A 19,636-nucleotide genomic window follows, 5' to 3' on the forward strand; every position below is an offset into this window, starting at 1 on the left:
GGTGTAACAACCTGAATATAATAAGTAATGAGTCAGTGGCCATGTGAGAGTCATAATGACCACCGACGTGCTAAGTATAGACGTGTGGACCCATCTAACCAGGCGGTCCATCATCCATGTCCACATGTGTTGAGCTTGCCATCTCAACACTCCCCCTCAAGCTCAACTGCATCTCTGCAACTCCAAGTAAGCTTCGAAACTTTTGAAGCTTCTCTGTACCCAATGCCTTCGTGAAGATATCAGCTATCTGATCCTGTGTGCTGACATACACCAAGTCAATCTCACCTGCTAGTACCTTCTCTCTCACAAAGTGGTAGTGTACCTCAATATGTTTTGTCCTGGCATGGAACACAGGGTTCCTAGCCAACTGTATACTGCTCATGTTGTCACAATAAATGACAACTGGACCTTCCACCTGCACATCCAAATCAGCCAGTAACTTTTGCAGCCATACTACCTCACATGCTGCAACAGCAGCACCTCTATACTCAGCCTCTGTACTCGACAAAGCAACTGTAGATTGCTTTTTGCTGCTCCAAGCAACTGCTGCACTACCAAGAGAGAACATGTATCCGCTGGTAGATCGTCTATCAGACATACTACCAGCCCAATCTGCATCTGTGTATCCAAACACCTGTACATCTGTACCTGCCTCATAGAAAAGTCCATAATGTAATGTGGACTTCATATATCTCAATATGCGTCTGACTGCATCCAAATGTGGCTTTCTAGGTACTTGCATAAACTGACTCACAAGACCAACAGCGTAGCTCAAGTCTGGCCTTGTAATGGTCATGTAGATCAAACTCCCCACTATCCTCCTGAACATAGTAGGGTCTTCTATCTCATCCCCAACATCAGCACTCAGCTTCACATTCTGCTCCAACGGGACTGAAAGTGGTTTGCATGCAGTCATACCATACTTGGACAACATATCCAAGCCATACTGTCTTTGGAACAGCCATATACCATCATCACATCTGATCACCTCAATGCCAAGGAAGTACCTTAGCTCACCTAAATCCTTCATCTCAAACTTCATCTTCAAATAGCCCTTGACTTCAGCAATCCCACTATCACTATCACCTGTAATAATCAAATCATCCACATAGATGACTATGATGACCAAACCTGCATCTCCCTTTCTCACATAAAGTGAGTGATCAGCATCAGAAACATAAAAGCCAATATTGACAAGATACTCTCTGATCTTGTCAGACCATGCTCTTGGTGCTTGCTTGAGCCCATAGAGTGCCTTCTTCAACCTGCACACATACGTGGGATGCTCTAAATCTTCATAACCTGCTGGCTGATCCATATACACTTCTTCCTGCAAATCACCATGCAAGAAGGCATTCTTTACATCCATTTGCTGCAACCTCCAACCTTTGGCTGCTGCCAAAGCAATCACACATCTGACAGTTGCCATCCTAGCAACTGGACTGAAGGTTTCATCATAATCTATGCCATATGTTTGGGCATAGCCTTTTGCAACCAGCCTAGCTTTGTACCTGCTAATAGAACCATCTGCATTGTGCTTAATCTTATAAACCCACTTACATCCAATAGCTTTCTTTCCCTTTGGCAATGATACTAGATCCCAAGTCTTATTGGCCTCTAATGCAGCCATCTCCTCATCCATTGCTGCATCCCAATGAGCATGACCAACAGCCTCCTCAAAACATGTGGGCTCAACATCCTCAACTAGTTTCACCATATAAGCATAATGGTGAGCTGCATAACCCTCAAAACCAAATCTTTTAACAGGGTATCTCACCCTGCTAGACGTGCGTACCACTGGATCACTCAATGGAGTCTTTGCATTAACACGTGCTCTCTGCACACCTGGAGTCCTCACTGAAGGAATGCCAAGCTCATCATCCAAGCTCTCTGAGCCACTGGAGTCTCCATCAAGAACTGCATCAATGCCTTCTGACACTTTATTCTTTCCTTTGTCTTTACCTGTAGTGCTACTAGATGCACTCGAAGATGTAGAGGTACTCCTTAGTCTCCCAGACCAAGGACTACCAGATGATGTCTCTGGTCCACTAAGAGTCCGTGATTCTTGCCTTTCAGCCTGCACATGAGTGTCATGATCATCATCAACATCCAATGCATCACCACTAGATGCATACCAACTGCTCATTTCATCAAAGATGACATCCCTGCTCACTCTGAACTTACATGTGATAGGGTTGTAACAGCGATACCCTTTTTGCTCTAAAGAGTATCCAATAAAGATACACTTTTCAGCCTTTGGATCCAGTTTCTTCCGCAACTCATCTGGTACATGAACATACGCAATGCAGCCAAACACTTTCAAGTGTGAAACATCAGGCTTCTTACCTGTAAAACATTCTTCGGGGGTCATACCATGAACTGCAGCTGTGGGAGTTCTGTTCATAATATAAACAGCAGTATGAACAGCCTCAGACCAAAAATGCTTAGGCATATTCTTTTCAGCCATCAAGGCACGTGCAACTTCTGCAATATGCCTGTTTTTCCTTTCTGCAACCCCATTTTGCTGTGGGGTATACCTGCATGTGAACTGTCTCTTTATCCCATGAGACCTCAGAAAATCACTGAACTCATTTGAGAGGTACTCTCCCCCTCCATCTGACCTCAGGCACTTTACTTTCAAGCCTGTTTCTCTTTCAACTGCAGCCTTGAAAGTTCTAAAATGCTCAAAAACTTCACTCTTTTCCTTCATAAAATATACCCACAGCTTTCTAGAACAATCATCAATGAATGTGACAAAGTATGAACTGCCTCCAAGAGATACATTTTGTGTAGGCCCCCAAATGTCTGTATGTACAACATCAAGAATATTTCTGCTTACATCTCTATCATGTGAAAAAGGTTGCCTTGCCTGCTTACCAAACTGACATGCTTCACATACCTTCTGAAATTCTGCAACTCTAAATGTAGGCAAACCTGTAACCAACCCTTTGGACTGCATTAGTTTCAGCCTTTGTACATTTGCATGTCCAATGCGTTTGTGCCAAATTTCAATGTCTGCAACAACACCTTTTCCTTTGGCATACATAGCAGCATTCATAGTAGGGATTCCGGCATCTAGAGTGAACATACGTCCAACTCTACTTCCCTTTGCTACCAACCTGCACTTGTCATTGAAGTCTTCTACAAAGCAGCCCTTTGCATTAAATCTGACTTGCAGCCCTTGCTCTACCATTTGACCGACTGACACCAAGTTCTTTGTAATAGATGGTACATGTAATACATCTGAAAGACTCTTTGTCTTACCATCATGCAAGGACAAGGGAACTTTTCCAATGTGTGAAATTGGGTGGCATGAGTCATCACCCGTCTGCACATAACCTGCATTCTGCAAATTCTGCATCTCTCCAAACCATTCTGCATGGCTGGTCATATGATTGGATGCACCTGAATCAACATACCAAACATCTTCATGTGTTCCCTTTCCTGTAACAGCATTCAGCATATGCTGCATAACGAACAAACGTTCATTTTTGTCTTCATTCTGTCGTGAAGACGATGCATAGTTTCCTTGCTGCAACTTACCACTGCGGATATCATCTCTCTTAGCATAACATTGGGCTGCAATATGACCTGTTTTACCACAGTAGTGGCACACAATACCAGAGTTGTTAGAACCTCTGTTCTGCCATCCACCTCTTCCTCTAAAGCTCCCCCTGCCTCTAAAGTTACCACGACCTCCTGAAACCTGCATATCGCCAAATTGCTGATTCAATCTGTTTTGCTGGTTGTCACTACCACGTCCTGTACCACGGCCTCTTGAAGAGAACCTGCCACGTCCCCTTCCAGAACTGGAGTAGAAAGCTTGGACCTGTTCACCACTTCTTTCAGATGTCTCACTCTGCATGTTGATCTCTTCAGTGATCATAAGGGAGACCAATTCATCGAAATCTGGAAATGGCTTTCTGACATATACGGAAGTTACAAAAGACTTCCAAGCCTTTTCATTGTTAAGTCCACCCAAGGTAGACGACACCAAATCATCATCATCGGGCATTGCATCAATCGCTGCCAATGCATCTGCAATGCTTCTTACTTTCAGTGCATACTCATTGATAGACATCTTCCCTTTCTTCAATGTATTCAACTCTTGCTTGAGTTGAATCTTTCGTGCCTTTGTATTTACAGAAAACATACTTTCAAGTATGGTCCAAGCTGCATATGCATTCTCTGCATTTCTAATGTGTCCCAGCATGTTATTGTCAATTACTGCAGACAACCAATACATGACCTTCTTGTCTTTTGCATTCCATTCCTTTCGTGCCTTTGTCTCTTCTACAGTTGGAGGATCACTCACCTCCGGCTCCTTTTCTTCACCTGAAACGAACTCATAGAGGCCTTTTCCAATAAGGAAGTTCGTGACACGAAACTTCCATGATGGGTAGTTGTTCTTGTCGAGCTTCTCAATGATGGGGCTTCCACTGTTCTCTGCCATTATCACAAAACTAATACCAAACAGCAAGCAAATCTTCTGCAACCCTTGACCTGTAGTGCACAGCAATACACCAGACAGCCTTTTTTACTGTCTGCTCAACAATACATGCAATCTGCAACCAGTTTGCAGATAAACCTTGTGTTTACTCACTGATAAACACCTTTGAACTTACAGATCTGAAATCTGTAACCTGCGCACCCACGTTCGGTCAATACAGTCGAAGTCACAGTGTACCCCGAAACTGCTGTCCGCAACCTTGCGGCTCTAAAACGGGCCCTGAAACGGCCTCAAATGCCCAAAATCTCTGTGGAAAAGCCCTTAAGGGCTTATCTGCAGAATACACAGCGCTCTTCGCGCACACCAAATCTCACTGCAATCTGAGATTTTTGCTCTGCCCTGCTTCCGGTGCCTCCACAGGCACTATCCAAGAGAAGGAGTGGAAGAATGGGAGAGATTCTTACCCGTAGCTTGCTTGCTCGAACCTTGCTTCTTCTCCTTTGCTTCAACCTTCGAAATCAGCCTCTCTCAATGGCGCGGCTCTGATACCATGTCAAGAATCACGTGGTGGAGGGGGTTGCTCAAGATGCTGCGCCGAACACACACAGAATGCACAAGGAGAAGCTCACTCAAGAGACAAGAAGAGAGATGGAGGCCAAAACGTTTTCTTGCTGGTTTCTTCTTCTTCTTCCACACACTTTACAATGTACACAAAGTATAGATAAGATACAACATAAAAGGAAAGTGGCCTACTAAGTCAAACAATGCATAACCGACTACACTAGTCGACTGGCGCTATAACTATGCCAGCTGTAAATAGGTGTAACAACCTGAATATAATAAGTAATGAGTCAGTGGCCATGTGAGAGTCATAATGACCACCGACGTGCTAAGTATAGACGTGTGGACCCATCTAACCAGGCGGTCCATCATCCATGTCCACATGTGTTGAGCTTGCCATCTCAACAACACACACACCCCCCCTACATATGTCTTATTCTTATCTTCTTCCTCTTCCTTTTTCTTCTCTTATTTTCTCATTTTTCTCATTTTTTCTTTCTTTTTAAATTTTTTCAAACTATTTCTTTTTTTTCTCTCTTTTCCTAAGATGGAGGAGGAGGTAAAGGTTTTAGGGAGTGTTCAAGACAAGGCCTGCTCTCATGAGGTAGGTCTTCATAGCCATGTGAACTATCAGGGGGGTCATGGGTAGGAAGGGATGACCACGACTTGAGAAGTATGCGGGATTCATGTCTTCTAATAAGTTTAGATAGTATGCCGGTAGCATGGTGGCACATAGAATGCGTTTGGCCATAGTGCACTTGTCAATACATGTGTTGACATCAAAGAACAAGGGGATGAGCCCCTCCTCCTATGCTACTATTTTATGGTTCAACAAGACTATTAGTAGTTTGAGATTGATGCATGTGACAATGAAATCTGGTTCTGGACAATTCTAGAACGTATCCATAAATTGTGTAAATGTTGATACTATATCTCTTTCTTGGAATTTGTTTAGGGGTGGTAAGTTCAAGGATGGTTTGGCTTTTTCTACCTGTTGGCTTGGTGGTGGGAGTGGTGGTAATGGTCCTGGTTGGATTAGCTCTTTCCCCTTATCTTTAGCCCCATTATGTCCCCCACTCATTGAACTTCCTACTTTCTCTGTGCTTTTACTTGATCATCTTGCTCCACGTTGGGGTGGGTTGGGTGGAGCATCCATGTCTACTCTTCTTTCCCCTAATGTTTGCTCCACAAAGTTTCATACAAGTTGATGATAGTCCTCATTCTCTTGTCTTTCCTTGGCTTGGCATTCCTCTTTTCCCTTTTTGAGGTTCCTCCATAGCCATTTCTAGTGCATACTTTTCTTTTGAGGGTGTTTTTTCCTCTTTACCCTGTCCTTGATGGTGTCTTTCTTCTTTCCCCCTTTTGCAAAACCCTTATCCTTGCCTCCATTTCCAGCTTTCTCGTCTGTCTACTTTCTAATGGCTTCAAGCTTTGCTTATTGTGCATCTTCTGCCCTTTTCCTTGTCTCTTCTTTGATCTTTTTGTTCCTTAGTGTCTGTACTTTCCTTTTGCCTTGGGTGATTTATGCACTCTCCCCTTCTTGGGTTTGACTTTGCTTCTCTTGTGTATTGGATCTTGCTTTGCTCATGGTCTTTTCCTTTGAGGTTACTTCCTGTATTGAGGAGGCTGACGTGTCCTCATACGTGCTTGATACTCACTACTTGACTAGACTTGGGTCATTTAGATCTTTCTCCACAATGGCAGTTAGTACACCACCAAAAGCCACCATGGCAATTCTTCATGCAACTTTTCCTCTAGTCAGCTTTCAACTTCCCCTAGTGACTTCCTTAGAGTCCACAGCATTCATAAGTAACTTGGCCACTGCATGTATTGTGTTTCTTATGTATGCATTTAGGTCCACATCCTTTAAGTGCCATGTGACCAAGTATTCAAACATGGTCAAGTGAATCTTGTTCATTGCAGCATTGTAGTGAGCACTGGAGAACAATGTGTGTATAAACTTGGCATGCATTGTAAATCAGGATTGGGGATTGCCTCTTTAGCTTAATGTCATCTCATTACCCATTTTCTAATTGTAAATTTGAACTAAGCCATGACATCTTTTCTTTCTTTTGGTGTGAAAGGGCATTGTGGTAGGCCTAGAGCTCAATGCACCAATTTTGCTAAGAGAGGAATCTCCACCTTCTGTAGTCCCTCTATTGTTTTTACCATGATAGTCCCTACTCTTTTGTTTACATCATAATTTGTCAAGAACTTAGCACATCTTGGATGGTTAAAATTTCCCCCAAACTTCTCCACATTCTTAGCCAAGGAGCACACTTCCACCACTTCTTTGTCTTTCTTCTATTTGTCAACAACTTGTTTGAGGTTCTGGATTTGTTTGTACTCAAATCTCCATTTCTCACGATGTTTGCATTCATGTTAAATTTTTCTTACTATGTGTTTGTAAAAGGAATATGTGGCTTCATGTGCCTCTCACGAACAATCTTCTCATCGACTCCTACCAATTTTTTATGTGTTTGTAAAAAGGAGAATCTATGATGAGAAATAAATTTGAAATTGCATAAGCTTGCACATTTCGTTTGGTCAAAAATTAATTGCTACTTTATTCCTTTCAAAAATTGCAAATTGTGAAAGAAATTGACTTTGAGCAAATGATTGACTCCTTCCCCTCCCTGGAAGTTTAGCAATGCTTCCTAGCATCTGGGGGTGGAGTGGTGGAGGAGAAAATGGCACATGGCTCAACTATGCTTATTACAGAATGACAACAAAAATGAAACAAAAGAACATAAACGAAATTTTTAGAAAGCGAAAACTGTAGACATACACAAGAATGTAGGCTAATGAGATGCTGGAGGACCCTTCTGCAGAAGCCAATCATAAAATTAGGATTGTATTCCATGGTAGCATAGTGGTCCATGTCACTTGGTCTGATACCCACATGGGTAATATAGGTGAGAATGTCTATGAGGAAATCTCATATGTTCAGATTGCTAGCAATGTGTAGTTCCTCCTCATAGGGTACTCTATCTAGATACAAATGTAGTAGCACATGGTCCTCGAGGTGACTTTTTCATGTGATGGCCAGCATATTCAAAAGGAAGTGGGTGCAATATAAGTGGGGTCATACTCAATGGTTTTGATGGCTCGATGTTGTTCATCATTAGTCATTATTTAACAGTCGAGTCACTCCCATTGCACCTGAAGAGTGAACCACTTTTGAAGAAATGGGTATTCTGATTTGGGTAGTTTCTTCAAGTTTGCTACTCTTGTTTTTAAGGCCTCTATGTGGCTACACTTGAAAGAGATTGTTAAGTGGCCATGTATGGCTTGCTCCTTGCTAACTTGCATGGCAATGAGTTATTCAATAATAGACGTATACTTGGTGAAGATGAATTTGTACTCCTCCCAAGAGTAAGGAAGGCCTCTAATTGCCATTGTAGTTTCTTCATCTAATAGACCTAGATCCAGATGATCATAGCTATGAGCGAACAAGGTGAATGTATTGTCAAGTCGGTAGATGTTGTCAACTATACTGTCACGTGTATAGGTAGCCATGTCTGTAGCTATTTCTAATATCAAAGATCTCACGTATGTAGGTAGCAATTCTTCAGGTGGTTCTGGTTTAACGTGAATTACCAATGATATACTTATACATGGCCTCAGTGGAGAATTTTTTTGATTGTCGTTTAGCTTTAGTGCATGCTTGGATGGGTGTGGTCATTGTATTAGTTGAATATTGATCCTAAGGTGTAATTGGACTTGAAGTGGTGATGGATGACATGTCTCTTTGAGTTTGAGAAGGTGTTGTCTCCAAAACCTGATGCTTCGTGACTGTTGGGGTAGTTGAAGTCAATGTTGTTGTGAGGGCCATGGGCTTATGTTGTTTAGGTTTCCGCTTACGAGTAGATGGTGGTAGTTGATGGTTTTTAGAGGTCTTCTAGTGCTTGACTATGATGGCATGGAAGCATTCCACCTGAGCGCTTGATTAGGTGTCATCTTGAATTGCTGGCTACTAGAGGGAAGCACAATGGTTAATTTAACATTATTGTCACTAGTAGTGTGAGAATGAATTGGCTTGCCTTTTGTGAGTTTTGTGGTTATGGCAGTGGTTATTGTGGGATATTTCAAAAGACATATCCAACAATTGCCTTCATAATGCCCTTATACATGTAGTAAGGCATGGGACCCATCGTGGCTTCACATGTGCTTGTTTGCCATAGTGCTAATTATTTCATCAATTTATTTGATAGCGGGTTCGATATTTGGGTTGTTTTGTGGGTCAGAGACCTATTCTTGGGAACATACTTGATATGGAATTCCTTAGAGGTGGTTGGCCTACTTGTTGGTTCCTATTTGTTCTTCTGAGTTTGTTGTAATTCATTCACTATTTCTTTATCTCCCTCATTAGAGTTGGTGGTAGATGAAAAAATCGGTGGCATCGTAGGCTTGGGGTGCCCTTGCTAAAAGTCATTATGATTTTGACATTTGCAAGAGTAAGATGGATACATTAGGTCTCATAGTCAACATCGCATTTAGTTTATTTCTTAAGACTTAGCCCAACAATGTTTCCTGTCCCACCCCCTCAGCATTTGAAAGTACATAAAAAATGACAAGGAGGCTTTCAGTCTAGATTGTGATCGTGACTCTGAACTTTCCTAATAACTGGTTTTTCCCTATATGGAGTAATTTTATGTCAAGAATCGTGTGGTGGGGGGACTTGCTCAAGATGCTACGCCGAACACACACAGAATGCACAAGGAGAAGCTCACTCAAGAAGAGAGATGGAGGCCAAAACGTTTTCTTGCTAGTTTCTTCTTCTTCTTCCACACACTTTACAATGTACACAAGGTATAGATAAGATAAGACATAAAGGAAAGTGGCCTACTAAGTCAAACAATGCATAACCGACTACACTAGTCGACTGGCACTATAACTATGCCAGTTGTAAATAGGTGTAACAACCTGAATATAATAAGTAATGAGTCAGTGGCCATGTGAGAGTCATAATGACCATCGACGTCTAAGTGTAGACGTGTGGACCCATCTAACCAGGCAGTCCATCATTAATGTCCACATGTGTTGAGCTTGCCATCTCAACACTCCCCCTCAAGCTCAACTGCATCTCTACAACTCCAAGTAAGCTTGGAAACTTTTGAAGCTTCTCTATACCCAATGCCTTCATGAAGATATCAGCTATTTGATCCTGTGTGTTGACATACACCAAGTCAATCTCACCTGCTAGTACCTTCTCTCTCACGAAGTGGTAGTGTACCTCAATATGTTTTGTCCTGGCATGGAACACAGGGTTCCTAGCCAATTGTATACTGCTCATGTTGTCACAATAAATGACAACTAGACCTTCCACCTGCACATTTAAATTAACCAATAACTTTTGCAGCCATACTACCTCACATGCTGCAACAGTAGCAACTCTATACTTAGCCTCTGTACTCGACAAAGCAACTGTAGATTTCTTTTTGCTGCTCCAAGTAACTGCTGCACTACCAAGAGAGAACATGTATCCGCTGGTAGATCTTCTATCTGACATACTACCAGCCCAATCTATATCTGTGTATCCAAACACCTGTACATCTGTACCTGCCTCATAGAAAAGTCCATAATGTAATGTGGACTTCACATATCTCAATATGCGTCTGACTGCATCCAAATGTGGCTTTCTAGGTACTTACATAAACTAACTCACAAGACCAACAGCGTAGCTCAAGTCTGGCCTTGTAATGGTCATGTAGATAAAACTCCCCACTATCTTCCTAAACATAGTAGGGTCTTCTATCTCATCCCCAACATCAGCACTCAACTTTACATTCTGGTCCAACGGGACTGAAAGTGGTTTGCATGGTGTCATACCATACTTGGACAACATATCCAAGCCATACTGTCTTTGGGACAGCCATATACCATCATCACATCTGATCACCTCAATGCCAAGGAAGTACCTTAGCTCACCTAAATCCTTCATCTCAAACTTCTTCTTCAAAAAGTCCTTGACTTCAGCAATCCCACTATCACTATCACCTGTAATAATCAAGTCATCCACATAGATGAATATGATGACCAAACCTGCATCTCCCTTTCTCACATAAAGTGAGTGATCAACATCAGAAACATAAAAGCCAATATTGACAAGATACTCTCTGATCTTGTCAGACCATGCTCTAGGTGCTTGCTTAAGCCCATAGAGCGCCTTCTTCAACCTGCACACATACGTGGGATGCTCTAAATCTTCATAACCTGCTGGCTGATCCATATACACTTCTTCTTGCAAATCACCATGCAAGAAGGAATTCTTCACATCCATTTGCTGCAACCTCCAACCTTTGGCTGCTGCCAAAGAAATCATACATCTGACAGTTGCCATCCTAGCAACTGGACTAAAGGTTTCTTCATAATCTATGCCATATGTCTGGGCATAGCCTTTTGCAACCAGCCTAGCTTTGTACCTACTAATAGAACCATCTGCAATGTGCTTAATCTTATAAACCCACTTACATCCAATAGCTTTCTTGCCCTTGGGCAATGATACTAGATCCCAAGTTTTATTGGCCTCTAATGCAGCCATCTCCTCATCCATTGCTGCATCCCAATGAGTATGACCAATAGCATCCTCAAAGCAAGTGGGCTCAACATCCTCAACTAGTTTCACCATATAAGCATAATGATGAGTTGCATAACCTTCAAAACCAAATCTTTTAATAGGGTATTTGACCCTGCTAGATCTGCGTACCACCGGATCACTCAATGGAGCCTTTACATTACTATGAGCTCTCTGTACACCTAGCGTCCTGACATAAGGAATACCAAGCTCATCATCCAAGCTCTCTGAGCCACTAGAGTCTCCATCAAGAAGTGCATCAATGCCATTTGACACTTTATTCTTTCCTTTGTCTTTACATGTAGTGCTACTAGATGCACTTGAAGATGTAGAGCTACTCCTTAGTCTCCCAGACCAAGGACTACCAGATGATGTCTCTAGTCCACTAAGAGTTTGTGATTCTTGCTTTTCAGCCTACACATGAGTATCATGATCATCATCATCATCCAATGCATCAGTACTAGATGCATACCAACTGCTCATTTCATCAAAGATGACATCCCTGCTCACTCTGAACTTACATGTGACAGGGTTATAACAGCGATACCCTTTTTGCTCTAAAGAGTATCCAATAAAGACACATTTTTCTGCCTTTGGATCAAGCTTCTTTTGTAGCTCATCTGGCACATGAACATATGCAACACAGCCAAATACTTTCAAGTGCAATACATCAGGCTTCTTGCCAGTAAAGCATTCTTCAGGAGTCATCCCATGAACTGCAGCTGTGGGAGTTCTATTCATAATGTAGACAGCAGTATGGACAGGCTCAAACAAAAAATGTTTGGGCATATTCTTTTCAGCCATTAATGCCAGTGGAACTTCTGCAATATGCCTATTTTTTCTTTCTGCAACACCATTTTGCTGTGGGGTATACTTGCATGTGAACTGTCTCTTTACCCCATGAGACCTCAAAAAATCACTAAACTCATTCAAGAGGTACTCTCTCTCTCCATCCTACCTCAAGCACTTTACTTTCAAGCATGTTTCTCTTTCAACTGCAGCCTTGAAAGTTCTAAAGTGCTCAAAAACTCTTTTCCTTCATAAAATATACCCACATCTTTCTAGAACAATCATCAATGAATGTGACAAAGTATGAACTGCCTCCAAGAGATACATTTTGTGTAGACCCCCAAATATCTGTATGCACAACATCAAGGATATCTTTGCTTACATCTCTGTCATGTGAAAAGGGTTGTCTTGCCTGCTTACCAAACTGACATGCTTCACATACCTTATGAAATTCTGCAACTCTAAATGTAGGCAAACCTAACCCTTTGGACTGCATTAATTTCAGCCTTTGTACAATTGCATGTTCAATGCATTTGTGCCAAATTGCAATATCTGCAACAACACCTTTTCCTTTAGCATACATAGCAACATTCATAGTAGGAATTCCAGCATCCAGAGTAAACATACGTCCAACTCTACTTCCCTTTGCAACCAACTTGCACTTGTCATTGAAGTCTTCTACAAAGTAGCCCATTGCATTAAATATGACTTGCAGTCCTTGCTCTACCATCTGACTGACTGACACCAAGTTCTTTGTAATAGATGGCACATGTAATACATCTGAAAGACTCATTGTCTTACCATCATGCAAGGACAAGGGAACTTTTCCAATGTGTGAAATTGGGTGGCATGAATCATCACCCGCCTGCACATAACCTGTATTTTACAAATCTTGCATCTCTCCAAACCATTCTGCATGGCTGGTCATATGATTGGATGCACATGAATCAACATACCAAACATCATCATGTGTTTCCTTTTCTGTAATAGCATTCAGCATATGATGCATAACAAATAGACGTTCATTTTTGTCTTCATTCTGTCATGAAGACGATGCATAGTTTCCTTGTTGCAACTTACCACTGCAAATATCATCTTTCTTAGCATAACATTGGGCTGCAATATGACCTGTTTTGCCACAGTAGTGACACACAATACCAAAGTTGTTAGAACCTCTATTCTGCCATCCACCTCTTCCTCTAAAGCTCCCCCTGCCTCTAAAGTTACCATGACCTCTTGAAACCTGCATATCGCCAAATTGCTGATTCAATCTGTTTTGCTGGTTGTCACTACCATGTCATGTACCACGGCTCCTTGAAGAGGACCTGCCACGTCCCCTTTCAGAACTGGAGTAGAAAGCTTGGACCTGTTCACCACTTTTTTCAGATATCTCACTCTGCATGTTGAACTCTTCAGTGATCATAAGGAAGACCAACTCATCGAAATCTGGAAATGGCTTTCTGACATATACGGAAGTTAAAAAAGACTTCCAAGCCTTTTCATTGTTAAGTCCACCCAAGGTAGACGACACCAAATCATCATCATCAGGCATTGCATCAATCGCTGCCAAGGCATCTGCAATGCTCCTTACCTTCAGTGCATACTCATTGATAGACATCTTCCCTTTCTTCAATGTATTCAACTCTTGCTTGAGTTGAATCTTTCGTGCCTTTACATTTACGAAAAACATACTTTCAAGTATGGTCCAAGCTGCATATGAATTCTCTGCATTTCTAATATGTCCAAGCATATTATTGTCAATTACTGCAGACAGCCAATACATAACCTTTTTGTCTTTTGCATTCCATTCCTTCCGTGCCTTTGTCTCTTCTGCAGTAGGAGGATCACTCACCTTCGGCTCCTTTTCTTCACCTGAAACAAACTCGTAGAGGCCTTTTCCAATAAGGAAGTTTGTGACACGGAACTTCCATGAAGGGTAGTTGTTCTTGTCGAGCTTCTCAATGATGGGGTTTCCACTGTTCTCTGCCATTATCACAAAACTAATACCAAACAGCAAGCAAATCTTTTGCAACCCTCGACCTGTAGTGCACAGCAATACACCAGACAGCCTTTTTCACTGTCTGCTCAACAATACATACAATCTGCAACTAGTTTGCAGATACACCTTGTGTTTATTTGCTGGTAAACACCTTTGAACTTATAGATATGAAATATGTAACATGTGCACCTATATACGGCATACACAGATGAAATTGCAGGGTATCTCGAACTACTGTCTGCAACCTTGCGAGTCTAAAACGGGGCCTGAAATGACCTCGAATGGCCAAAATAGCAGTGGAATAGCCCTAAAGGGCGTTCCTGTAGAATATACAACGCTCTTCGCGCACACCAAATCCCATTGCAATCTGAGATTTTTGCTTTGCCCTGCTTCCGGTGCCTCCACAGGCACTGTCCAAGAGAAGAAGTAGAGAATAGAAGAGCTTCTTACCCCATGGTATAATGGTTTCCTCATCTTCCAAGTTGATTTCAATAATGGATACTACTTTTATGTTTATGGGTGATAATAGCATAGGGGGCTCATGCAATGGGTGCATTGGTGGGTATTATTGCTTAATGTGACTTTTGTTGAAGAAGCCTATGCCCTCTCCATCTAGGGTTTCGAGATCCACATTGTTGGTTCTGTTGATCTAATGAACTCGAAATGATTCTAATCCTCAAAACTTCATTTTTTGTTTATGGCCCTTGATAGAATAGAATAACACTAGGTCACATTTTTCAAAGTTGCATTGTTTGACATGTTTGTCAAACTAGGCATTTCTTCATACATTTTCACAAATAAGGGCGTGTGTGGTGATCAGTCCAGTTTTAGATAACATCTTTCCAATTCAATCAAATAGTTAGTTCAAGCCTTCTAGCCTTCCCACATCTCTTGTATAGCTATTCGTAGACTCAGAACAAAGAATTGATTGGCAAGTTTGCTTCTATTGTTCCATATGTTAGCTTGAATGGCATTTGTCCGCGGTAACCATTTTGTAGGCAGTGCGATACATCCATAGGATTGCCATTAGCTTATTGTCCCAATCACTTCTTCATGAAGTAGAGATAGTTTTTGTTAGTACATTAACCAATATTTTGGTTATTGCCTCCGCTTGATCATTGGCTAGGGATAGTATGGCGACCGTTTTTGATGGGTAATGAGAAAGGTGGACAACAGATGCTTAATCACCTCATTGATGAAGTGTATGCACCTTGATTGCTAACTAATTTGATGGGGTAGCCAATTCAGGAAATAACTTGCTCCCAAAGAAATTTATAAGTGGTTCTTGTATCATTCTTCCTTGTTGCTCATACTTTAGCCCACTTCATAAGATAATCAGTGACTACAATGATGTACTTTGATTAAGAGTACTAACTAGTAGGACTAATGGGTCAAATGAAGTTGATGCCCCATTTTTCAAATAGTTGGCATGTTATTACTCGTGTCAAATCCATTTTGTCTTTTTGTATGCTTGCACTCATCATAGTGCTTAACAAACTTAGTAGCATCATAGAATAGTGCAAGCCACCACAATTGAGACTATAGAACCTTTTGTGCAGTGGTGTCTCCATTGAAATGTCCTTGTGAAATTCCGCCATGTGCTTTAGTGAGCATAGCATGCATCTCATTTTCATAGACACATAGTCTCAATAGGCCATCTTTTCCTAATCGGTAAAGTTGACCAACAATCAATTGATAAGGTTGAACTTTCAAAATGAGGCACCTTAGTCTAGCTTTCTCAATTGAGTGATCAGGGATTCCATTTTCTAGCATCTACACTATATCATCTGCCGTAAGGCATAAGGCCTGCTTTGTAAAGCTCATTTTTGTTGGATATTTTAAAAAGATAAGCTTCAAGTAGATCATCCATAATGCCTTTCTCAACAAGTTCTCTAGTGGGCATGCGGGACATATGGTCAGACATATATTGTTGCTTTCCTCTTTGTACTACTATTAAGAAGTCAAATTCCAACAAGAGCAATAACCATATGGCAATGTGCCTTATTGTGCAAGGTTTATTAATAAGGTAAAGCAATGCTAAATGATGAACAAAGAAGGTGAACATCATGGCTAAAAGATAATGCCTAAACTTTCTAATTGCAAACACTTTTTGCATCATTGCACTCCATTGTTGTGCTATCAGATAACCCTTCTTGCTTTATTGTCGAATAGTTTATCTTTGCATTAGTGAGCTGTCAGCTTGCAAAACTCACTGGAAAATCCATGTTATGTTCACTAGGTTGGCACAACACCGCTCCCATGGCAAATTTCAAAGGATCAATGTGCACATGGAAAGTGATGGACCAATATGGGGCTCTTAAAATATGTGTCAATATTAGAGCCTTCTTAAGCCACTCATAGGCTTGTTGGCACTCCTTTGTCCACTTGAACATAATCAATAATTTGAATAGTGGCCTAGCAATTAATGTGTAATTCAACACAAACAATTGATAATAACTAGTGTATGACCTAGGAAGCACTAGACTCCTTTATAGTTGGTTAGAGGTGGAAGATCAATAATCACCTTAGCTTTTGAGAAGTCAATGACCATTCTATTCCTTGATACAACTACCCTAATATACAACTATGTTTAACCCAAAACTAGCACTTCAAGGGGTTTGACGAGAGACCATATTCTCTACACTATTCAAGGACTATGCAGAGTTTCTGCAGGTGTTCTTTCTAGGTGTGAACACACAGGTCATCAACAAATACTTTCAACCACTTTCATGAGTATGTCTTTGAAGATCACACACATGAGACATTGAAAGGTAGTATGGGCATTAGTTAGCCCAAAGGGCATGACTGTGTAAGGACACAACCCCCATTCAATGGCAAATGCTATTTTGTGCTCATCATCTGGCTGTATCCATAAAACCCATCTAGAAAGCTATACGCTTCCTTCCCTACCACTCTCTTGAGCATGTGCTCAGTGTAAGGCAAAGGATAGTTGTCTCTCTTAGTAGTTGTATTAAATTTTTTGTAGTTTACACACACTTGAATCTTTCCATTCTTTTTTAGTACAATCACAATGGGTGATACCCAATTCATATGCTTGATCTCATAAATGAATATTTGTCCAAAAGTTTGTCAATCTCTTCTTTTACAACATGAGCATACTTCAAATTCATGGTGTAAGGCCTTCATTTAATAGATATTGCATCAAGGACCATAGGAATGTTATGGGTTACTATGCTCGTATTAATACCTTTTAGCTCCTCTATGGACCATGCGAATACATCAAAGAATTTCTTTAAGAGACAAATAAGGTTAGTTTTTTAATTCACTCATAAATGCCAAGAAAATATTTCTCTATGCAATTACTTGATTTCTCAATTGTTGTAGATTTTTCTAATGATCCTTCTTGAATTAAAAATTGATTTATTTTGATGTAGTTTATTTATATGCAACTATTCAATGCATTACAATGCCATGCAATATTATTCTACCCTTTAAAAAATGAAGATCTAAATTAATGGTTCCTAATTATTCCTTTTTTGTTCAATTTTTATTTTTCAAAAAAGCTATAAATTATTAGTTAAATATTTAAAAAATCTTTTACTTACATTCCTAATCTTTGTATTGAATAAATTTAATCCACGAAAGAACTTGGGATGGAGTTGTGTGCGATGGTGTGTTATCCACATTTGTGATCACATTTGTAGCTCCCGCGCTCCATGCTCTAGAATATCATCTCTTTGGGGCCATCATGAATAGGGAGTCCTTACATGTTAGCTTCTAAACTTTGTTGGTCTTGATTAGAAGCTTTGGGCAGCTAGGAGGGGTTACTTGTGAGACAGAGATCTTATGGAGAGAAGGAGCCATACTATGGATGTCGGAGGCAAGGTGGACGAAGCTTCCACAAGCTAGAGTAGTACTTCCTTGTGATTAATTCCTGATGATGGTCTCCTCTTTCCTATTTTCTCTTCTTCTTCTTTCCTCCTACCTCCTCCTCCCTTTCCTCTCACTCCTCTCTTCTTCTCCTTCTTCTTCTCCTTCTACTCCTCCCTCCCTCCCTCCCTCACTCACACACACACACACACACACACACACACACACACACACACACACACACACACACACACACACACACACACACACACACACACACACACACACACACACACACACACACACACACACACACACACACACACACACACACACACACACACACACACACACACACACACACACACACACACACACACACACACACACACACACACACACACACACACACACACACACACACACACACACACACACACACACACACACACACACACACACACACACACACACACACACACACACACACACACACACACACACTCTCTCTCTCTCTCTCTCTCTCTCTCTCTCTCTCTCTCTCTCTCTCTCTCTCTCTCTCTCTCTCTCTCTCTCTCTCTCTCTCTCTCTCTCTCTCTCTCTCTCTCTCTCTCTCTCTCTCTCTCGCGATAGGTAAAAGTAGCAACTGGCAATGGGTAAAATGATTAGCCTAAGCCTCCGGCTAAGGCTTTATAGGCTTTAAAAGCCTTAATACTAAACCTCAGTTAAGATTGGTATTACATGTCTACTTCTCTTTAGTTGTGTCATGCAATGAGTGGTGATTCTCAGGCCGCAAATGTCAACGAATTGTGATGAGTTTGATGGGTACTCTCTTCGCATGATTGACGAGATCGAGGTGAAGGCATTGCAAATGATGGTGTCGAGTTCGAGTGTGCAATTAGTCCGATGGTGGCATACCAGTCTTCATCATTAACTTCTTTTCCTTTTTCTAATTCAGTAAGGTCTAACAACCTTATTAATCCTCCTTTTTAGCCCCTCTTTGTGCACAATTTTTTTGTTGTTATAGCAAAGGATAGTGTCAATAGGTTAACAACTAACTAGTCACATTTCCCATGGGTAACCTACAAAGGCTAGAATATAAGTGCATGAAGGGAAAGAAGAAAGATGGTCATTTAGCATTAGTAATTTTCCCAAAAATTCAAATTTGGACCTAAACTTGCATGGAATATGGTGATCTTATGATAGTTGGCTAGACTTGCACAAGATAGGTACCAACTACATACTATAAGTGGACATAGTCATGATTTAAAATGATAGCTAGTTTGGGACTATTGTGAGGACTTGTTTAGGAATTGATTTTGCTGAAATTTCACTGCAAAATGATTGTGAAATTTTTGAAATTTCTAAATATTTATTGGTTGGGATCAAAAGGTTGCTTTGAAGCTAGTCAGATGATGACTAGCTAGTC

This window comes from Lygodium microphyllum, chromosome 5 (genome assembly GCF_053477565.2).
Source record: "Lygodium microphyllum isolate KBCC chromosome 5, Lygodium_microphyllum_v1.1.10, whole genome shotgun sequence".
In the NCBI taxonomy this organism is placed as follows: domain Eukaryota; kingdom Viridiplantae; phylum Streptophyta; class Polypodiopsida; order Schizaeales; family Lygodiaceae; genus Lygodium; species Lygodium microphyllum.